The 25,132-nt window shown below is 28.7% G+C and overlaps 1 long non-coding RNA gene across 1 annotated transcript in view; it reads left to right on the top strand.

The window, feature by feature from the left end:
- The window catches only part of LOC107436716 (uncharacterized), a 486,858-nt gene that overhangs the window by 249,393 nt on the left and 212,333 nt on the right, over positions 1–25,132 (top strand). Inside the window, exon 3 of the long non-coding RNA XR_001583141.3 lies at positions 665–737. This is a non-coding gene — a long non-coding RNA (uncharacterized lncRNA). The remainder of the gene's footprint in view (positions 1–664; positions 738–25,132) is intronic.

The following is a 25,132-nucleotide window of genomic DNA, read 5'->3' as shown; positions in this document are numbered from 1 at the left end:
TATAAAACCATGAATACAAAACTATAAGTTTTTTTAAAACCATTTACAACTAGCTTGGTTTCAAAACCGTAAAAAAGAAATTTAATTGGATATAGGAGCTAGGCTTTTCATTAGGTAATGTACATTTGAGAGTGCAAAACACTGGAAACTCTCCGTGTGTTGAAGAGACTAGAGGATATATTATGATGTCAACGCTGAGATTCGAACCCCATTTCTGTCGGTCATGAGAATGGCAGATTCGTCCTTTCAGCTATAATATGTACCCAGCTCTAAAAAGTTTGGTTGTTTAACCGTATTAGGTGAAAGCAGTTAATAAACGTTTTTTTTTACATTTAACGGTTTGATTGCTATCTTGATTACGGTTATTTGACTGTTTTATTTGAATATGGTAAAATAACAATTAAATAAATTGTTATTTGTCATTTGTTCAGACACACTTCTAACAGTGTCATATCATATAATCAAGTTTAAGAAGTACCATGATTTATTTTAGCTTTGCATCATATTGTGGTTGCAGAAAATTCAAGCGATATCAGAACTCAATATTTTGCAAAATTTTCAATGCTGTAGTATAGGCAGTATGAATACGCATTATAATTTGTGTGATATAATGTGGGATCTTTCATTCTATTGTCTTTAAATTTGGTTTCTTTTTATTTTACAGCTGTTAAAAGTAGGACGAAGAAAGGAGCATGTTAGAATCCACTATGGAATTAGTCCGAAAGTCTCGTCAAAACGTAAGTCAATTTCTAATTTTTTGTTGTTTTTTCTTTTCTTTTATTGCTTTGAATTTTTCTTCCAAGGAATATATATATATATATANGTTTGTGTGATATTACTAAACCCTAACTGATAATCCATCTATCGCTATATGGATCTTTTGCGTCAAAATGGTCCTTTTGCAAATAGGAACTAGGGAATGATTTACTTTCGAACTGGAAGTAGTCGAATTTATTTATTTTTGTATTTTTAAGTTGAACAAGATTTAGAATATTAAATTTAATATTGCATTGTGACAGTGAAGCTCTGAAGCCTCTTAGGACTGGGGAAGGGGATGTAAACACAGTCTCCATGACCTCATTATACTGCGTAAAAGACTTTTCTGTCAGACTTAGTTCATAATACCGTTTATTTTGTGTACGTCATTTAAGTCAATTAAATTTTGAAACTCTGAAAATCAGCCATCATTATTTGTTGAGCTAAGAGAATATATTGTGAGAAACAAAGAAAAGTATTAATTTTTTTTTTTTTTTTTTTTTTTTTTTTTTTTTTTTTNTTTTTTTTTTTTTTTTTTTTTTTTGTCGTGATGAGTTTTCTTTAATTTTGATAGTTTCTATACAATGTATAGATCGCTTCTGTGCATTGATTAGTGACTTATATACAGAAACGATCGATCAAAATTAAGGAAAACTTACCATGGTAAAAAAAAAGGATTTTATAACGGTTGATGAACTTAATTATGTAGATTTTCGTAATCTTGTAGTTTTTGAACCTAACTTTGAAGACAATGGAATTTCTAAGTCTTCGGAACTAACTTGTCTGCTTTTCTGCATTTTTTGTTTGAAATGGACAGTGGTTCCTGAATATTTTTACTATGAAGCCATAATAAATTGTTCTCCTTTTCGTGAGACCCTTCCTTTATATATAATTTTTTTTTTATTAATTAGCAGCTGAGAAATATACTAACTAAATGAAAGAATTATTTTGTAAATATTTAATGCAAGGAAGGGTACGTTTTAAATTCTAAAATTGTTCTTGGTTTATGCATAAGCTGAAAATAAATAAAATAAAATAAACTGAGTTATAGTTTTCATTGCTACAATTATTATTTCATTAATTTTCATTCATTGGTTATTTTATTGGTAATTTTATTTCACTGGTTATTAAAAATACACTAACCAAATAAAATAATTATTTTGTAAATATTTAATGCTAGGAAGAATACGTTTTAAATTCTAAAATTGTTCATGATTTATGCATAAGCTGAAAATAAATAAAATAAACTGAGTTATAGTTTTCATTGCTACAAACGTCAGGAATATTTAATAAAGAAATATAATTTCTAATTCTTGAATTTGGTTATTATTTCATTAATTTTCATTCATTGGTTAGGGTAACTTATTGGTAATTTTATTTCATTGGTTATTAAAAATACACTAACCAAATAAAATAATTATTTTGGAAATATTTAATGCTAAGAAGGATTTAAATTCTAAAATTGTTCATGGTTTATTCATAAGCTGAAAATAAATAAAATAAAATAAACTGAGTTATAGTTTTCATTGCTACAAACGTCAAGAATATTTAATAAAGAAATATAATTTCTAATTCTTGAATTTGGTTATTATTTCATTAATTTTCATTCATTGGTTATTTTATTGGTAATTTTATTTCATTGGTTATTAAAAATACACTAACCAAATAAAATAATTATTTTGTAAATATTTAATGCTAAGAAGGATTTAAATTCTAATATTGTTCTTGGTTTATGCATAAGCTGAAAATAAATAAAATAAACGAAGTTATAGTTTTCATTGCTACAAATTTCAAGAATATTTAATAGAGAAACATAATTCTTAATTCTTGAATTTGGTTATTATGTTTCGAATCGAAAAGTCCGAGGAAAACTGCTTATGATTTTTTTTTTAAATAAAAGCATATTCTTTTCATAATTTATTCTATAAACTGTTATTACAAAAATATTTTTTTAATAAAATATTTTGCTTCTTTTTTATTGGCATTTTACATAAATAATTTCATTTAAATAATCGAAATATTAAATTATGGATTATTTTTGGATATACATAAATCTAATTATTACTGGTTAAAAGAATGTCTTAGCTCACGAAACCTCTGTAAGCCTACTACGGAACCATAGGGTTCCGCGGAACTCCCTTTGGGAACTGCTGGAATAGGATATGAACTTTATAAACGAAAAATCACCAAAATCTCTTTCGGTTTGTGTGATATTACTAAACCCTAACTGATAATCCATCTATCGCTATATGGATCTTTTGCGTCAAAATGGTCCTTTTGCAAATAGGAACTGTATACGATTTAACAATCTTTGATCGCTACTTTCCTTGTGCCTAAAATCAGTTTTCCATTCACTGAGCTATTCGGGTTTACTTTAATAGTGTGTTGGCAAGTTAATAGTGTGTTGGCAAGTTTTTGACTTCTATCATTTTTTTGATTATTATAGCTATGGACATCACGTGTCAAAAATCTAGAAGCTTGCATTTATGTATTAGTATAAATATTATTATTTTTATTTTAAATAGCTCAATGCATCTAATTTTTAAAGGAGAAATAATAGATACTTTACTTTTCTCATGTAATTTGTCATATGTTTAAAAGAAAATGTCTTGAAAAAAAAGTACCCCTTTACTGTATAAATATACTTAAAATATAGATTATTATCTAAGAAAAGATCTGCTCTATTGTTGTAAAATTATTTTAAAGGAGACATTCTAAATTTTAATTGTAGTAAATGAAATTTTAATATTCTAATAATTGTCTATGCTTTCCCTTTACATTAAAAAAAAGATAGTAGGAGCCCTTAAATTTAAAATTTAAATTATAATAGATGTGCAGATTATTCAGAATCCTTAGCTATTTAAAATGTTAAAATTTATTTGATGCATACTTTTTTATGTTAGAGTTTATTAAATAAAAAAGTTAATTGTGTATTTATTAATTATTTTTCTTTTGGTAAATCATCTTATGTTAATGTTATCAGTTAAGTGAAACTTAAGGGAAAATATTTCTGGAGTCCTCATTTGGAATTACGATTACTTCTTTACATTGTTCATATAATTGTACTTAAAATGATTTCTGATGGATTTACTTTTTTTCTTCTTCTCAAAAGTCGGTTAATTTTTGTTTATATATTGATTTTTTACTTTTACAATGACTTTGACTTATGAATTTAGAGAGCTAAATTGTTTGATTGCAAAATGAATAAGAATTTTTTCGACCCACTTTGCAATAAAAAATAAAAAAAATTATACTTAGGATGACTTTTGACCTGGCTTAATGATCGCATTTTCACTTTGATGGTTTTAGGTACCCATCTGAAGTAAGGTAATTAATAAGTGTAGACGATAATTCAAATTAAAAATTAAATAGAAATTCGTATTTGTTTGAACAAATTTGCTAGTTTTTTTTTTAAATTTTATTTTATAGAATTGAATTTTTGAATTTGGTTAGCATCATGAAGGAATATTTTTTAAATTTTTTAAAAATATTTTTTGTTTTGTTTAGAATTAATGCCATTTTTCACCATTTCCCCAAAGCTGAAAAAAAACCTCTACGAAGCTTTTATGAAACTTTTTTACCGAAAAATTATTTCTCTGAAAAATAATTTATAATAGCTATTTATTTGTTATTTTCTTATTATATTAGTTAAAATTAGACAAGAAATATTTAGAGTGCTAGACAATTTTTACTTATTTTTTTTTTTTTATACTAATGATGAAATCTAAGCATTCAGCGAAGTGTTTCTAACATTTGCTGAATATTTCAGATATTAATATATCTGGCATATTCAGCAAATGTTAGAAACACATAAAATAAAGAACAAAAAGAAAAAAAATTTGCTGAATATTTCAGTCATATTTTTTTTATTATTTTAGGCATCTTATTTCTTTGTTACTGCAAGTGAAAATTGCTTAAGTAATTCTCATTTGCCTATATCAGCGTTAGAAAAACTAATTGGTTTTTTCTTCCTTAGAGCTAGTTGTTTAACTTTACATAACCATTCATTCAAATTATTAACTTCGAGAAACTTTTAAAATTGAAATGTGTGAGTATGGACAACTCTTTCTTCCTGGGGTCACCTGACGTCCTTGGGGCAGGGGTTGTTGTCGACATCATGATGCCTGACCTCCGGCCCAAGGGCAGACGGGCGTTATCTAGGCAGATTTTTGGAAAACTGGGTTTTTGCTGCACTCGGCAAATATCCTGATACAAGGCGTATTCAAATTCTTACTTCGACCCTCCTCCTTCTCATGATGGATCGTTTACTCTTCTAAAAATTAATTTACTTTTAAAGGCTGAGACGAGCAAAAATTGGGCAATATTTCATACACTAAGTTATTTGTTTTTGCTCCTTTTAACTCTACTTTCATTGAAATTTACTGAAGCTTAGAAAATTTTTTTTTCTCTTTCATTTTCAGGTTTAAATACTATTTGCTTGTTATTATTACTTTATTAGATTTTTTAGCTTATTCAATTATTAATTTATTATCTCCATCTACCGACTAATTGTTAACCGGTTTAATTGTTATTTATTTTTATTAGTTTTTGAATTATTAGTTTATTATCCTCAGATTTCTTATTTTTTTTCTTCCTATTTAACTTTTTTCTCCCTCTTTTACAAGTGTGTTTTCTTTTTATTCAAGTTTAATAATTATTTGTTTATTATTCATAGTTTTTTAGTTTATTCGATTATTAGTTTATTGTAACCCTGTTTTTTTATCTACCCTTTTGTGTTTTTTTTTAAATTATTTTTTCACTCGAGTTTTTTTTCTTCTTTTCTTTTCAAGTTTAATTGTTATTTACTTCTATTAGTTTTTAATGAACTCAATTATTAGTTTATTACGAATTTTTTTTTTTTTTTTCTTATTTACCTTTTCTTTCTTCTTTTATTTGTGTGTTTCCTTCATTATCAAGTTTAGCTATCATTCGTTTATTATTTATAGTTTTTTAGTTAATTCAATTATTTGTTTATTATCTCCATGATTTTTTTATCTGCCTTTTTTTTCTTTACTTGTGTTTTTACTTTTTTGATTTAATTGTTATTTATTTTTATTACTCTTTTATAGTTTATTTTCCTCAGAATTCTTATTTTTTTCTTATTTTCCATACTTTCTTCGTCTTTTACTTGTGTGTTTTCTTTATTTTCAAGTTTAGTAATTATTCGTTCATTATTAATATTTTTTTTTTATAGTTTATTCAGATATTAGTTACTTATCCAGAGAATCTTGATTTTTCCTTGTTTAAATTTTTTTTGCTAGTACTGATTCATTTTCATCCTAGAGAAATTATTTAAATTTATTTTTTAATTGTAGGTAATCAAATTTTTTAGGGGTGCACAATCTCTTTCAGAAGAGAGTATCAAAAGGAAATCAAAAATTCTTTAATTCAAGAAAATTTAAAAATAAACAAATAAAATAAAATAATTAAATAAGTTAAGAAAAAAAAAATTTAAAAAGTCGGAATGGTAACAAACTTAAATCTTTTAACATTTATATTTTAGAATTTTAATGTCAATTGTTTTTTCATTTTTTTTAAAAATTAGTTTGAGAAACTTATAAAATTTATTTCCCTAGTTATCAAGATATTTTCAATTATTTTTTGGTTGCATGGTCGATTTGGTTGCATGGTTAATTTTATTTTGAAGGATGACCTGCCTTTATTTAAAACAATTAATTTTATTTGAAACATTTCCAGTAATGTTATCTCCACTTTAGCTGTTTCAAATTTTACAAGACAAGTAATGAGCAAGCATTTTGACTCGAAATTGTTCCCATGAACTTTTCCAAAATAAAACATTCTCCAAAACAAATTCATACATCACGGCTACAACCGTGTGACAGATCTCTTTCCAAATGATCGTAACCATAAATTTTTAAAAATGGTACAGTTTTAGTACAATAATATTTCTACAAATCACTATTTAAAATAGAGATTTGTAGATTTTCTTTTTTCGAGAAATATTTTTTATCACTCTTTTTTCATTTGCTCCACTGAACCTGCTCACGAAATTTTAAATTTTAAGAGTTAGGTTATGTTAAGATTTTTTTTTTCAGGTTTATTTTTAAAATAACTCTGAAAAGGTTTCAAAAATACTCACAAACCAAAAAAGTTTACTTGTTAACTGGTTCAATGTAGCATATTTCAATGAATAAAATAAAACAAAAGACATTCCAAAATATTAATTAGTTTATAAAAAAGGGTAATTTCGTTCACATAGGATAGCATACGCTCCTTGGAATAACATTGAGGAAGAAAATAACAATTCTTTGATAAACTTACTGTTAAAAACGTTGACCTACATTTATTATTTTATGTTTCACATGAGTTATTTCCGAATTATTTTATTGTTATGCTTTAATTTTAAACAACAGATAGTAATAGAACCAGTAAAGCTGTTTTTTCGCAATCTATGAGAGATAGCGCACGTGAGTAAGATATATTGTTATCAATAATACTTACAATTTAATCGTGAACAATAAGAATTGTAAGGAATCCGAACTGTTGCTAGGTAATCCTAAACAAATGTCCTAATATTATTATATCTAAAAGCAACTTCGGATGAAATGGATTTGGTACCCCTATCAGCAATAGTAGCAATATTTTGTCAGTCTGTATTTTGGCTTTTAAGAAAACTGCAGAATTTCTCTTACCACAGGAGTTGTATTTTCCTGCCGTTGTATTTTCCTGGTGTTGTATTTTCCAGCGTCGCAAACAACCAACAAACTCTCACAATTTAGTAGGAAAGATTGTGTGACTTCTCTTTTTTAACATAACCGCTTTAAAAGAAAACAATTGGTGTACGTACTGTTAGCCTAGGTCCTCAGCTTATGAGCAATCGTTTCATTTTTAAGTCCTTCACAAAGGAAAATTTCTCCCAATACTTGATCCAGGAGTTGCCTTGTCTTCTAGATTGGGTTCAAAATTACAAAGCTACGGAGCTGAACATTGAAACCCAAAAATTGGAACTCGTGAATCCAAACCCACTCGTAAACCCAAAAATTGGGTCATCTGTTCAACGACGATTATAAAATAAAGTGAAACCGTTTTATTTTAAAATATTTTATGCTAACGGCTTAGAAAATTAAAAGGAAGAGCTATGAAATAACAGGCACTCGATTTGGAGAAACAAACCCATTCATATGTTTTATCTTTGATTCTGATAACCATAAGCCTGCTCATTTAAGTATATAGTTCTATACTGCTGTTTTACAAATATCTAAAATTGTCGCTAGTATACTGTACTCTCCACCCTCCCCATCCTGGTTGTGCGCAATCTCTCTGACAACGCTACCATTCCTAGCCTTACTTTATGTGAAATATGTAGATTTGTACCATGGGTATAAACTTACCATTTAGTATGTTACTACATGTATGGTATTTATACATGTGTAATTTATTTCGGTGAAGTTTTCTATGATAGAATGGCATGTTTCACACATTCTAAATTTTGTAATACAGCTATCGCAATATTCCTCGATGATGCTGTTAGCATGTGTAATGAGTTAAACGTGAATAGTTAGTTAAAATAGTTTGGCATAACTTTGGGTACCTCGTAAATACGTATTAAACACAATGTAGATACATACTGAATTTTAATGTGCATTATTTATTTACGACTTTCTATGAATTAAACAAGCATTATTTTACGTTTTTTCATTTTTTTTAATAAATTCATTTTACGTTTCTTTTTGTTTAGTGGTTCGTTAAGGGGAGTCGGTAAGCATTGTGCGTAGCGTTTTTAAAATGTACTTAAAGATGCTTTTTTTATTGGGTGTTTTTAAAAAGTCCTTTATTTTCTCTTTCTAAAATGAGATATTTTTTTTATCATGTTGGTTTTTGTCACGAATAATGCCAAAGGCGTTGTTTCCACACTATCCTATTCAACGTTTTCACAATTCATTCAACCACAATAATAATATTATCAGGATATGCGCATTTATAAAAAATTTTTCTTTTCTAATATATATATATATATCCTAATTATATTTGGGGAGATTTCGTATCGAGATCTGTGGCAGAATAATCGCAAAATCTTGCCAATTTCCGGCAGCGGCCCGCAAGAACAGAAAAAGTAAATAAATAAAAAAAATCCACAGTAAGGGACCAACTCGAATCGTAACCACCCTCGGGCAAACATCTACAAGTTTTTTTTACCCCTTTGAAAAAAAGTTTGCAAGTTTAATATCTATTTGTACCTTGTCACCTTGGCGATTGTAGTTGGCACGATAGATCACGATGTGGATATATCCCCTTATATATATATATATATATATTTAAAAAAAAAAAGAATGAAGAGTTTAAGAATATTTTTTGAGTGCGTGAAAAGTGCTTAAGATGTGCTTATTTTTCATTAAAAAAATTTGTCTGTGCACCCTGGGCAGGGTATATACCAATAATGCTAAAACTGACCTTTTTCAAGGTATCTTTTCTCAGCATATAAACAAGATATTGCTGCTGTTTTTTTTTTCAACCGAATATTTATATATACATGTTTGCACTGTGATAGCTGTTAAGACATATGTCTTTGGCAGAAATATTTTTTTTAAAAATTATAAACTAAAAACTTTTAGTTTTTTTTAAAGAAATTTTCATCATTTTTGAGCAAATATCTTTTATAACTCAAAAAGTATTTCTGTTAACGCTAAAACATTATCATAACATACAACTAATGTAATCTCAAATATCAGCCGATAAGATTGCAAGCCGATATCATATGAAGTTTCTTAGAGAAGTTACATCAAAAAAGGTCAGCATTATCGGTATATGCTCTACCGACTCCCCTTTTAATTCTTTCTTAGACGGTACATTTTTATTATTTCTTTGAAACTGAAGATAATGCCTGCCCATAAGCAGTCCGACAATACAGTTCGAAAAGCTCTGTAAGAGTCATTAAAACTTTGCTAAAAGAATCAATAATAAAAAGCAGCACGACAAAATCAATTAAAAAAAAGCATAGCATTTTTGGAACTTGTTTTGGAGTCGATTGTTTCAGACTGTTTTGGTTCAGATTGTTAAGTATAAAGCACTCAAACTATGGCTTTTTTATTTACCTTTGCGGCAGAGCTTCGAAAAACAGTGTTAAATAAGAAATATATGTAACGTCTAGTTGTGGAAGTATTTTTGTATTTAAATATCATAATATAATTTAATTTAATTTTTAAAAAGTATATATTTACTTTTTTAATATTCTTTTTTACCAAAATTTTACTGTAATATACTTTTAATAATTTCTTACGTATTGAAACACAATATTGTTCAAATTTGCAGCAACCTTAATACACTTAAAACTTGAGCCACTTTATCGTGCTAATTGATGATTTAAACTTGATTTCATGATGAAATGCACCTTGAATGAAAAATAGCTAATTTTAACACATTAATAAGATTGCAAGAAATTTTCTTTCTGTACTGGGAAAGTTTCCTACATATTATCCTATAAATTAATAATTTTAACTTGGTGAAAGGATAATATGCTTCAAATTGATCAAAGTATAGTTAAATTTTCACACCTTAATAAGGTTGCCGAAAATTTTCTCGCGTGAAAACTTCCTGCATATTATTGTCCAAATTAAATATTTAAACTTGTTAAAACAATACTAGGGTTCAACTTGAAAAAAATATGATTAAATTTATCACCTTAATAAGGTTGCTATTATTTTGGTTTGTATTATGGCTCAACGTTGAACCGTTTCACAGAGATTCTTTTATATAGTGTCTATCTTTTTATATGGAGGTTGGAAAGGGGCTGCAGTCATAGCTATTGTTAATTATTTATATTTAACCACTCTTTGGTTGATATTTTTTGAAAATTATTTATACACTCTCATAAAATAAAGGTTCAATGTTGAACCATAATATCGGTACTTTGAATCGCTCTATAGAGCAAATTTGTTGCAACTGAAATAATGTGTTGTTTGAACCATGTTTTCGTTCAAGTAGATTCACATTAACTAGTAATCAAGCTTGAAATTGAACTAAATGCTTATTGTCAAACTCGGTACTGTATTAAGGTTGCATCCAATATCCACCATAGTAGATCCACATTAACTGGTAATCAAGCTTGAAATTGAACCTAATGCCTATGGTTAAATTCGGTACTGTATTAAGGTTGCACCCAATATCCACCATAGTAGATCCACATTAACTGGTAATCAAGCTTGAAATTGAACCTAATGCCTATGGTTAAACTCGGTACTGTATTAAGGTTGCATCCAATATCCACCATAGTAGATCCACATTAACTGGTAATCAAGCTTGAAATTGAACCTAATGCATATGGTTAAACTCGGTACTGTATTAAGGTTGCATCCAATATCCACCATAGTAGATCCACATTAACTAGTAATCAATTGAAATTGAACCTAATGCCAATGGTTAAACTTGGTACTGAATTAAGGTTGCATCCGATATCCACCATACCCCGATTCAACATACATCATAATTTGTAATAGTGTAATTTTGCTATGAACGGTCAAAAGTTGTTAAAAAAAACTCATTTACGAGAGTATTTGTAACCATTGGTCGAATTTTTGTTTCATCAACTCGATTTTGTATTTTAATAAATAAAATAAAAATTATTGAATTTGATTTCATTTTAGTTCAAACGGAATCTACGGATACCCCAACTGTCCTTGTTCCATCCGGTCCGGAGCCGGTACAACCCTTTCCATCCTGACCTACATCCGCAGTTCCAGGGTCACTGGAAATCGGGACAGACGCACCTTGAACTTGTGAAAGCTCTCCTACCCCTCCTCACCCCGCTTCCCCGGCCTAGCCCACCCCTCATGTTAATGAGGGTGTGAAAATTCTCGTAATAATTATTTCTAACTTCATCCGGGCTTTCTCAAAGTTTCATCCCTCGTCTCATTATCATGTCAGTGGAACCCCGCCCTCTCTTGCTAAATCCCATGCACAGGGATGTTCGATTTAGAAGCTCATTTGCATTTTATTTTCGCATCGGGGATGATGAGTGGCAACTTCAGTTCCCCTGGTTCATGTCTGCTAATGAATAAACCAGAGAATCGCTAATCTTTTCTCTGGAGTCGTTGCACGCAGCCAAGACTTTGGTGAAGGTTGCTGGGATACGTTGCGTGGGCTTACTGAATATCCGATATTGCCCTAGAAGGTTGCTTTGCATAAAAATTAATGATTTTGCTAATTTACTTGATCTGGAAGAATCTTTTCTTTAAAATAACACTATGGTTGCCGTGATTTGCCTTTACCTTATCATCTTGTGTTTTACCATAGAATGCTCCAAAAAATTGGTTTTCTGTTGAAGGTTAATAATATCGGTACATTGAACATAGCTATCGTACATAGTTATGGTATCCATTTTTTCATTCAAGTTAAATAATTTTTTTCAAGTAGTAGTCAACTTTAAAAGGAAGATTATTATGGTTCAAATATGATTGAAAATCTTATTAAGGTTGCAGAAAATTGTAACGATGTTATCCTACATGGCTCAAAACCTTTATCACTGTTTATTTTTACAATTTATTAGTCTTTTTTGTTAGTTTCTAGATACAATCCTTTGTATTTTTTGTATACTAGAAAATCGCTAATCTTTTCTCTGGAGTCGTTGCACGCATTCAAGACTTTGGTGAAGGTTGCTGTGATACGTTGCGTGGGCTTGCTTATTTATCCGATACTGCAGTAGTAGATTACTTTGTATAAAAAATAATGACTTTGCTAATTTACCTGATCTGAGAGAATATTTTCTTTAAAATAACACAATGTTTGCTGTGATTTTTATTTGCCTTATCACCTTGTGTTCTACTGTGTTATATATACCATACCATGTTCCAAAAACATTGGTTTCCGGTTTGAAGGTAAATAATGTCGGTACCTTGAACATAATTATCGTGCAATCTTTTTGTAACCTATATACCGAGAAACTTTTCATTTCAAATTCTCTTTCACCTTTGTAAGTAATTTAAAGTATCGAGAAAGCAAGTTCAGGCAAACCTAAAGCAAGGTATGAAGTTTCAATTGTTGAAAAATATTTCATAGCATCAAAATGTAAACAAATTATGAGAGGATAACTTAGAATTACGCAATGGAGAAGTTCTCATCCAATAATTTGTTTGCATTTTTATATTTCGATAGTTTTTTTCTCAGCAATTCAAAACTTCATGGCCTACTCTGGTTTGATTTTAAATCAGCTATGTAGATGAAACAGAATTTACAATGAAACGTTTGTCGCGTGTTATAGGGTCCTCTTTAATGTTAAATAATTTTTTTTTCTTGTAGTAAACTTTAAGAGATAGATTATGTATGGTTCAAACATAATTGAAAATCTAAATATTAAGGTCATAATGTTAAGTTTAATCTTAAGGTTACAGAAAATTTTAAAGATATTATTCAACACACTCAAAAATTTTAATATTGTATTAGCCTCTTGCTTTATTTTTTAAATTCAATCCTTTGTATATGTAACTAAAAATAGATCTGTATATAACCGGTGGGTAACTGGTGATAAATGTTATTAAGGGAATTGTACGGGATAAAATGTTGTATTGTTAAGGCTTTATTTTACAAATAATTTAATGTATTTCATTCAAAAAGAAAACTCTGGGGAACATCTGATAATTTATGTAGCGCATTCCATTGGCTGTTTTTACTTTCATTATTAAAATCTCAAACGCATTAAATACATAAAAACGTAATAGGCTAAAACTGTTTCTTGTTGTTGTCGGCACAATCTTATTGGCCACAAAATCACTTAGTAAGATTCTTTAGATAATAAGGAAGGGTCAGATTTCTCTGGTGTTGTGATCAGCATAAAATTTATAAAAAGTAATAAAACTGCTTTTTTTTTTTTTTTTTTAACCTATTTGCGAATTGGGTCTTGGTTTGAATTTGATGGCGTGCACACACACTTTTCAACTGTGTTCAAGAGTAATAGTAAACACTGCGCATGCGTCGTCATTGCATGCGTTGCTATGGCGAACGCTTTTTTTTCTTTTTCTTTTCAGAAACAGGCATTTTTAATGCATTTACGTAATAATAATTTAGAGGAATTTTTATATTCTTTTTATTATTAACGTATAGTTACTGGCGGCTTGACGGGAATTTCAATCTAAATATGAATGCTGAAGAAGGAAAAGTATTTTGTGACGTCTTGAAACACGTACATAGGCAGGATTTGAAAACCAATCTGACGACAAATATCAATTGAGACAGTTTTTGCAACCCATGATTTGAAACGGAGTCAATCCAAAAAGAAAAAGCATTTGACCAATGGGTAACTAGTGATCGTTATGAAACGAGCACAAATTTTTTTAAAAATTTTTTATTTATTATTTTTTTTTATTTATTTATTATTTTTTTTTTTTTATCGTCTGTAAAATATTTTTCTCTCACTCCAGATTTCTTTGGCGGTGATTTGAATAAAGTTAAATAATAAAAGACATAAAGTTACGGTTTTTTTTTTACTGGAAATTATTTCTTTTCTGTTTCCCGTTTTTAATTGCAATAATTGTTTTTTTTTTTCATTCATTGATAGGAATAAAAATAATAAAAGCTATAAAGATATTTTCCGTAAAATATTTCTCTCTCATTCATTTAACAGAATTTATTTATGTGTAATATTTACCATCCTGTTTTAGTATTTATTTTTCTCTTCTGTTATTTCTTTTTCGATTGTGATTATTATTCCAAATGAAAGGCTTAAAACTTAAAGCTTCCTTCCTGTGATATTATCTGATTATACAAGATTTTATAATAAGATATATAAAACTTTATCAAAGTTTATTAACCGTTTTACATTTATTAAACAGTAAAAAGGTTACATTTACTTTTATGTAAAACTGCTTTTAAGAAACTTGATGTAAAGCAGTCAGCAAATGCAATAGAAACAATGAATTGAAAATTTTGAAACATTATTAGGAATTAAGTTCTCGCACTGTTACTAATTAACTTTTGGGGAAAAAACACTTAACAAGTTTTTATGGTAAACAAAAATTGAATAGACATTTAAAAATATAATTGTAGATGAAGCTAGAATGGTAACCGAGCAAAAAGATTAGGTTTAAATTTTATTCCAGGAATTGAATTTGTGCTAATGCAATAAAGCATTTTGAAATTTTTCAATTCTATACTTTTTTTACCTCAAGAAAAGAAAAGTGCAGTAATTGTTGGGGTTGGTGAGCGATGCGAGCAGGCATTAGAGCCCCTTGGTTGCAGCATTTAAATTAATCTCTCATTCGTCAAAAGACATGAATTGAATTGAATTTCTTGGTCTGGTGCAATAAAAGCTGCGTCAAACTTAAACGACATCATTTGTTCGATTTAAGAGAATCAAACGGTCCATGTCTGCGGAAAGAATAACAGAAAAAGAAGAAAACTGATTGGTGTGCTTTAATCTCATGCTATCCGTGTTTACCTTAAGAAAATAACAGAGTAATTTTAAAATTTCAGCTCCTGTTATTGTGTGCCTAAAAGAAGAAAAAAAAGGACGACCCTGAATAACTTTTGATTTAAGAATCGGATCTTCAAGTTCTGGGACTCAATCTTAAAGGTTCGAGGGGGGGGTGATCTCAATTATGCAAATTAATTAGTACAGACGATATTTTAAGTTACGAAATCAGACTCAAAAACGTTTTTTCTCTGAATTAACATACCTTTTTTTTTTTTGTTGACTGATTTGGATTTCTGACCCTTAAAATATAGTGGGTAGCCACAATCTGAGAAATATGGTCCCAATAGTTAGCCGCAATAGTGAAAAGTTTTGCACACAATTATAAATTCCGTTTTTCCAAAGATAATTTCATGCAAAATGTAACTTCTTGTAAATATAAATTTTTTTTATAATTTAAATAATAACAGTCGAAACCATTTTGAATTCTATTCGTTTTGAATTCTATGATTTGAAAAGAGCGGTTTTTTATAAATGCATGCCCTTTTCTTAATTTATTCAAAATATTATTATTAGAAAACTAATAATTTAAAAATAAATCTATTTCTTTTTCATTGGCAATTTAATTTCAGAATGAAAATCGAAATATTAAATAAATAATAGATTGATAACTAGATCTAATTACAAATACATATTTCAAAAATCTCTACTATGAGGCAAAAACAAGATTTTATTCTCGGAATTCCTTTCAGACTTTCACGGCGGATCACCATTATGAAACTACTGCCTTAAACCATAATAAAGTGTAAAATTTTCTGTTAAAATTGAATCATATTATGCTTTAAGAAGCCTTAGTTTGCATAATATTAGGGGGACTGGAAAGTAATGTCGTTTCGGTGCATTTGATATTTGTTATCAAGATTTTATTTTCAATCAATAATGTATTCACCTTCGTTAGCAACAACCTTTCAATGCCGGATCGAAAATGAATTGTTTTTTAAGACTAACGAATATATAATGCGCCGAAACGACATTACTTTCTACTATGACCCCCTACTACTATGGTTCAACTTATCGTATGGAGATTGCTGCAAGTTAGTCCAGTATTTTGTTTAACTGAGAACTGCCTTATAGTTGAGGACATTTATTTTTAAAAACTCTTCTCTATTTCATTCGTAATCGATGGATTCTCAAAAAATATTTTGAACTTGCCTTAAAATGATAAATCTAATTATATTTACGATTGCTCTGTTAAATTTACTCTTATAAGTTTTATTTATAAAAAATGGGGATTTTCATAAAATTGTTAAAAAGTTCCTTAAAATGTTAAATCACATTATTATTTATGATTGTACTTTTAAATTTACACTTTTAAATTTTACAAATGAAAAATATGTATTTTTAAAAAATTGTTTAAAGGTCCATTAAAATAATAAATCTAATTCTTATTTATTACTGCATTGCTAAATTGATAAATTTCCGAAATGAAAAATATAGATTTTCAACAAGTAGTTAGAAGGTGCCTAAAATGTTTTTTTTTTATCCAATTATTATTTATGATTGCACTGTTAAATTTACATTTCTAAATTTAATATATGAAATATATAAATTTCGAAAGAATTGTTTAAAGGTGTATTAAAATGAATAAATTAATTGTCATTTCTGATTGCACTGTAAAATTTATACGTATAAATTTTATTTACGAAAAACATTCATTTATAAAAAAATGTTAAAAAATGCCCACTATATATTTATAAAAATCTTAATTTTAAAAATTGCAATTTTGAACTGGTTATTATTTTTTAGGCATTTTGATATGATGGAACTGTTTTATTGTTTTCTATAAAAATGTTACTATTTCTCGCCGTCTGGAGTGTTTGGCCACCTTTATCTAAGTAAGATTATTTATTAAAAATCGATGGCTGCGGTATCTGTGCCTATAGTTCATTCACTGTCTGGAAATTTTTATATATCTGGGGATTACAAAGTATCAAGGATGATTCAAGGGTAATTTCTATGCGATAGGGCGTTACTAATGTTTTGGAAGACAAACAGTAGGAAAAACTGGACCTTATCTCTCTCTTATCATTAGGAAATATTTCGTTTTCCTTTTAGGAAATTTTGCTCTTTTCTTAACTTAATATGCGTCTAAAGATGTTTGTTTTTATTATTCAGAATATATAGTATATATATACGTATTTATAATTAATAAAGAGAGAAAAAAAATTCTGGTTAAAATACCGTACTGTATGTGGTACATTTCCGATTATTATTTAAAGATTTTTTTTTTTAAAGAAAGTGTAAAACTAAAGCATTTTTTAATGCTAATATGAAATATATTTTCGTTTTGTAGTATGCGATTGCTTGAATCCTCATTTATTGGATCATACTTAAAAATTTTAAATTTGATATTTCTCATTTTGAAGATCTACTTAAATAAGTTCATACTGTTAATAAGTATTTCTGCAGAAAATATTTTTAATTTTTAGGCTCTTCCTCGAGAAAATATTTGGTATAAAAACCAGGTTTTTATGAAATATATTTTTACGCTCTGATTAAAAAATAAACTCTTTTTTACGTGTTGTTAAAAAAATGTATTTTTAGATGTAGGAAAAAAATACATTTTAATATGTTTGTATGAAATATATGATAGCTCAATTCCTGAATTATTGGATTGCAATTTTAAATCTTTTATCTTTCTCTTTTTAAGAAGTCATTTTATTAACTTAAATCAAAAATTATTGCCATTTTTTTTTGCAGGGATAACTTTAATGTTTAGTTTCTTCCAACATGAAAGCGTTAGAAAAATCTATGTTAAGATAAAATGCATTTTTACATTTTGAGGTGATATATTTGGTGACTTAGTTTCTGAACTATTGGATGACAATTTTAATTTTGTTTGTTTCTCTTTTTAAGGAACCAATTGATTAAATTCAATCATATTAGCAATGGTCTTTTTGCAGGCGTAGCTGTAATCTTTATCTTCTTTTCCCGTAAATTTGGCAAAAAAGAAAAGAAAAAAAATGCATGTTGAGATGAAATACATTTTTACATCTTGGTATAATAGCATAATTCCTGAAATGTTTGATTGCAATTTTGAGGAATTATTTGGTTAAATTCAATCATATTAGCAATTGGTTTTTGTGCAGGCATAACTTTAATCTTTACCTTCTTTCTCCGTGCATTAGGCGAAAAAAGTATGTTGAGACGATATGCATTTTTGCATTTTGGCACAACATTATTATAAATATTCGTTTCGTAATATACAATCGATTGATACCCGAAGTAAAGAATTGCGTTTTCAAATATTTTACAGCATAAATTAATATCGCTCTTTTTAAGAAGCACTTATACACTTTTATTAAGCAATTGGTATTGCAAAATTGTAAAAAACTATTCATAATTTGTGAATATAAAATAAGAGTTAAGTCACATTCTTTCAACCAGGGTCCTGCTTTTGTGAATTTGTGCAAATACAAATATTTGGTATTTAGCCTATATTGCTCAACACAGAATATTCGTTTCGGACGAATAATAGAGACAAAATCACTCACATTTTTAATAATTTCAACTGACACATTTTAAATATCACAACTTAGTTATGTATCACTTTTAGTGTGTTACGCATTAAGTAAAATTAAACAATTCTTAAATTTGTCATATTTTATTTAAAAAATTTAAAGAAATTAATTTTTATTTTCATAATATTCTATTAATTAATTTTATGAATAAATATAAATTGATCAATTATTTATTTACAGAAAACAAATTATGATTTGATATTAATAAGAATGCGCACACGATGTTTGTAAAAGTAGAAATATTTTCTTAGAATACTACATTTGGAATTTAAATTTCGGGAAACTTAGTTTGTCTCGAACCGTCTTTCTTCCCCCCCCCCTCCGGGAAGGGTTTATTCGACTAACAAAGCAATAATGAAGATAAACAAATTTGTGAAGGGTATGATCAAAAGATAAATTATTTTGTGAAGGATCCGTTTTCATAAAAAGATATTTTGTGGTTAACGGTAACAAATTTTTTTCTAAACAGACCCCTGGTACATATTAGTTTAATAAGCAATTTAATAAGCAATCATATTGGCAATCGTTTCTACCGCAGACTCATCTTTAATCTTTAGCTTGCACCCTCTCTTAAAAATATGTGGCAAAAAAAAAAGGAAAGTGGTTTTTGAATTATGGATAGATGGCGTGTTTAATGTGATGTCGTACTCGTTGTTGCTTCAACTCATGAGGTTGTTGCACTTAAAATATTGCGATCTTTAAGTGAAATAAAAGGAAACTGTTTTTAAAATTTATTATTAAAACAAATCACTTCTTTCCTCCATTACCATCAGTTGTCTTGCTACGGCGGATCAAATCTTTAGTTGTCACAAATAAAATCGCTGTCTGGGTTTTCTGCCTAATAAAAATGTCTGGTTATACCACCAGACTAGAATTCCTGCCTCAGCTTCGATTAGGTGTTTAATCTTTATCGAATGACACATTATATAAAAGAAAGAATAAGCATTGTTCGACCACTTTTCATTCTGCTACATTAAAATCTAATGTTTTATAATGCCTGTTAGAATATCACTTTAAAACTGTCATTTTTGCAATTTCTAGACGAATTAAAAATTCAGTTTTAGAAAAATTCTATTAAATTTGAGATGCATTTTAAAAGTATATTATGTAGCTGAAATTCTTTTTGCGAAAATGTATTTGCGTAAATAATTGGAAAAGGCTATCGGGAAAAAAAATGATATACAGCGAAAAAAAGAAAGAAAAAATATCAAGACGAATAAACAAATAATGAATATAATTGTGGTTTAAAGATGAGTAAAAAGAAAAAAATCTGCACACGAACTGTAAAAATAGTATGTAAGCATGTTTTGGGTGATTTTAAATTATTTTTGTTTGCAAAATTTTTTTAATTTAATTTTTTCTTAAAATTAATTATTCTGACAATTTACTGGGATTTTATTAAAAGTTTTTTGAAAGTCAAATTTTATTATTTTCGCGATTCAGTAGAGAATAGAGTGTGGTTCTCAACTTCTTTTGAATCACCGTCTACTTTACCTAGGAAAACATTTGTATATATGTATTGTTTATATTTATAAACACAATTCACAAATCCCTTCCCCTCACATGTTTATGCAATATTTCGATAGTTAAACATTTGGGACATACTTAAAGAATGTTATATTTTAGGCTTTTATTTTTAACCGAAAAATACGTGGCTTAACATTATTTTATAATAAGGTCTCTATAGCAAGGGAGCAAAAATATTTTGTGACTTGCATGATTACTTCTTGTGATCCTAACCAATTGTTTTGTGGATTTTCCCGATTAGAAATATTTAGTCCTTATCTGTTCAGCCTTTTGGCTTTTTTTTTCTTGGTATTCTCGATTTTGTGTGTGTTCTGAACATCCTGTTTTTTACGAATACAAAGGCTAAATTTTTATTTTAAGGAATACAAATCACAAATCTTGTAGGGTTTAGCTTTGTAGTTTCACAATTCTTCTCTTTTACCAGATTTTAATAATGATCGACTTCAATGAACAATACCATACAGTAATCATATCCTAGACTTTTCAAGTAATGAATTAAGGCATCATCCCCCTATACTCTAGTGCAGAAATCTTAAGCGGCGCTAATTTGTGATTATTGAAACCGTATTTTAAAATTTTTGATGAATTAAGTCTTGGACTCGATTACAAATTTTAATTAATTAAAGATTAGAATGAAGGAATATTAACTACTTCATACTGATTGTTATTCTTTCCTTTTAATGAATGCTGTAGTACTAAAATACATTTGTCTCAAACTATTATGAGTTCATTAATATTCTTCATTAATAAAATTATACTGGAAACTGTTAGAACTTTTTCTCTGAATTCTGAAATTAAAAATATTATGTTTTACTATACTTCTTCGATAAAATTTACCTTTATTTTAGTTAAAGTAGAGCAAATTATATTTTTTTCTTCATTTTGTCCTTTTTTAAAGAAATAGTTAGGCATTGCATATTGAACAAAAAAAATCTGATTTTTCTGTAGAAATGTTTTTTCGATTTTTTGAACTTTTTCTTGCCCACTACAAGGCCTGCCTTAACGCTCATTCCAAAAGAAAATAAAAACAAGCCATTTATTATTTTTATTATTATTTAAAGAGACTCGTACTTTCTAAAAGCCTCTTACGCAAATCATGCAAGCGTAATGGGTATTTTTTTTTTTTTTTTTAAATTTCATATCCGTCGTCGAACAGCCGACCCAATTTTTGGGTTTACGACTACTAATGTTCAACTCCGTACCCTTGTAATTTTGAACCCAATCCAGAAGACAAGGGAACTCCTGGATCAAGTATTGGGAGAAATCGGCCTTCGTGGAGGACTTTTTTGATGGAACTAACCCGCATTTGCCTTACACGGAGAGGAAGACCGCCAGAACCTCCCATGGTTAGCCTGACGGCAAAGGGACTCTAACCCATGATCAGTCTACCACTGAGGATATTTCACGTCAGCACTGTGGTCGGTGCAAGCTGGATGCGGATTTGTATCGACAAGCCATCGCTGGGATCGAACCCGGTTCACCTCATTGGAAGGCGAATGCTCTATCCTCTGAGCCCTCGCGGCTCAAGCGTAATGGGTTTAGAAAAATCTAAGATAACTTTGCCCAATCTAAGTCACAGATAACTTTTACATTATAATTGACTGTTTTGGCTGGATATGCCAACTTTTCCGTTCCCTCATACCCCTAAATAATTCAAGATTAATTAAGATATCATAACGAGTCGAAGAGTCCTTTGATTAGACATACTGATGATCAAGATGGGGCATTTTTAAATTTGTTCAGAGAGTTTTTTTTGTTCTGTAATTTTAGGAGATTTAGGATTATGTATATGGATTATTTCTGGTTTTCAGTACCTAATAAAATAAATACTTATTAAGTATTAACAGTATTATTATTTATGGAGTCTTCGAGATGCGGAGTTAAAACTATGATGGATTAACTCTCATCCATATTGAAACCTACGCAAAGATATCACTGAGTAATAACCGCAAAACCGTTGATGGATGTTAGAAATATATTCCTAAAACAAGGTGAAGTAATTTGAGTTGTTTAACGGCTATTTTTGAATCACGGCCTTTATAAACAAGCTAGGTCAAGGTTGTCTGGGAGGAAGAGAGAAAGAAAAAATGAATAAATTCTTCGGAGTGATTATCTGAGTGAAATGATAAATTTTTTAAATAATTCTTTCATATTTGCTCAATGCATTCACATTTTTCCTCACTTTTTCCGCTGAAGTGTAATCATTATTATTTTAATTAAAGAAATCGATTTTAATTAATTCCTAAATATGCATATAGGTCACTCAGCCGGTAATATAAATAATACGCGCACTGGCAATTAAAATTGATTTAACAATTGATTCCACTGTGACCTACTAAGATTTTGATAAAAGTGTGAATTTACTTTAAAAATATATTATCTTTAATTTTTTTTTTTTGGATGAGGCAATCTTAATGGCTCGAAGTGTTGACCTTAAAAAGCGCTACTTACTTATTGCAGACGATATTTTAAGTTATGAAATGAGATACAATAATGCATTTTCTCTAAATAAGCAAACTTTTTATCTTTGTTGTAAGATTTTGTATAACCATCCAGAAAATATGGTCCCAATGAAACGATTGAAAATGTGAACTTTTTAATGCTATTTTTATTTTTCAACGTGAATTGCAACGAAACCTTTTTTCCCCCAACCCTCCCAAAAGAAACAGATTTATTTATCTTACGATAATTCCGTACATAAAATAATTTATCATAATTATTTACTGCTTTTTGTTATAGATTATACTAATAATTAATTTAAAATTAATTAATGTAAAAACTTTTTAAAACGGCATTATTATATTAAATAAAACTTTTAGTCAGAGATATGAAATTCTAAATTCCCGTAACTCTGATATGCTTCAAAGAGGAAAATTCTTTTTTATTTTCTTAAATTGTTTTTTCAGTTTAAATTTAAAAGGCAGTTACGAAAAATTTTTTACAGTAGCAAATGACATAATATCGTAGACTTGTTTTCGGCATTTTTAAGAAAATAATAGCTTTGATTTTTTAAATTGTCGATCCTACAAAATTTTTTTTAATTTGCTGGGAGACGTGTAAAATTTAGATCCTGTAAACATATGTAAAAAATCTGTTCTCATATATCAAGTCTTATAATATTTTTTTTATTAATTAATAATTCAATAAATCTTTTAAAATGAAGAGTTTGTGTGCCTGTCTGTGTCTTTCTCTCTCTTATAACTCTTAAACTGTTTGTTTTATCGTCCTGAAATTTGGACAGCGGCTGCAAGGGACAATTTTAGTCCTCGATCCTAAAATTTGTTGGAAATGTTCAATTAGATTGTTCTGAAGATACGTTGGTCGAGGTAGCCTGGTTGGCAGGGCGCTGGACTCACGTTTATGAGATCGGGAGTTCGAATCCAGCAAACCGAAGATTCCCTGTGTAGTAAATGGTGACTGGCGCATGTTAAATCTATCGGGTCACAAAGTCCTCAATGTTCCCATACCAAATCAATATCTCTTAGGGTACTGAATTGGAAATTGATCATTCTCTGGTCCAGGTCAAAATTATGATCTGTGGATGAATGAATGAATGTAAGAATAGGTCCACTCTATAAACGTGTGTGGCAGAAGTCGAATTCTCGGCCACAGATGGCGCCAATGGAAAACAAGAACAATCGCATCCCCTCTGTCTTAAGGGCCAACAACAACAGGAGATTCGTTTGAAAAATGGAATTTTCTCATTGGTTAAATTTTAGCCATTAATTTAAACTAAACTCTAGAAGACGTATTTCGTAATATTTTAGAGATCGAATCATTGTTGTTTGGTAGCTTATAGTCCTACTTGATCAAAAAAAAGAAGAAGAAAAAAAGAGTCTATTGCACATACTACTTATTAAAAATTTTGCATATCTTTGATTAACTATGTCAGATAAATTCAACGATCAACGTGATAGAATGGGTGAACTATGTCACCAGAGTAGTATTTCTAAAATTATCTGAAACCACGTGTTTTTTTCGTTACGGTAATTTTTTGAAAGCGTGTTTCCAAAAACTAAGTAATTTAAAACCAACAGCAATTAAAATGACCAAAAAATTAGTTACGTATAGAAAAGCAAAATTGATGGAAAAGATGGTACTAATTCGTTTAGAAGCAACGTAAACAATCACTGTGCTGTTATTAACGCCAATGATGCTTAATTAATTTTGGTAACAGGTGCTAATTGAAATATTAAAAAATCTTGTTGTAAAAAGTAAGAGTAATAAATAAATGATACAATTTCGCTTTGAAGAATTGTAGAAAACATCATGCTATTATTGACGCCATGGTGCTTAAAATATAACAAGTAGGGGAGAGTGGGGTCGATTGTAACATTTTTTACTTAACTATTTTTAACTAACAAGAAATCCAATATGTTATTAGTATTAATTGACAGACGAGTAAAGTAGACTATCCTCTGCTAGAAAAAAAAATAATTACCTTATTTCAAATGTTATTATATTAGTTATTAACAATTTTTGACAGTCGTGCACTTGTTACAATTGTCCCCACTTACGGGGTCAACTGTAACAGTTCATGAATTCAACTAAAACATAGTTAATTATACATATTATCATAGTTGTGATATATTTTTTTATTGATCAAAGTAGTAGTGATATTTTAGAAGTAAAAATAATAATGAGCAGAGACCTAAAGGGTTAAACTTATAACCTTAAGAGGTTAAAAATTTTAATTTATGCTGTGAAGGGTGACAAATAAAATAATGCACATGCAACATAATATAAATGATATAGGAAATTATTGGTGGCTCCTAAAGAGTTAAGTAATCGTTTGTAAGCATAAGATTATTTATTTTCAACTGTTACAATCGTCCCTTTACTTATTGTTAGAATCGTCCCCAAGACGCCATTTCAGCTTCATTTGTTAAAAACAATGCTAGTTAATTAG

Source organism: Parasteatoda tepidariorum, chromosome 3 (assembly GCF_043381705.1).
Source record: "Parasteatoda tepidariorum isolate YZ-2023 chromosome 3, CAS_Ptep_4.0, whole genome shotgun sequence".
Taxonomy (NCBI): domain Eukaryota; kingdom Metazoa; phylum Arthropoda; class Arachnida; order Araneae; family Theridiidae; genus Parasteatoda; species Parasteatoda tepidariorum.
Note: the sequence above shows the minus strand (reverse complement) of the source record. Positions and strands in the feature narration are given on the sequence as shown.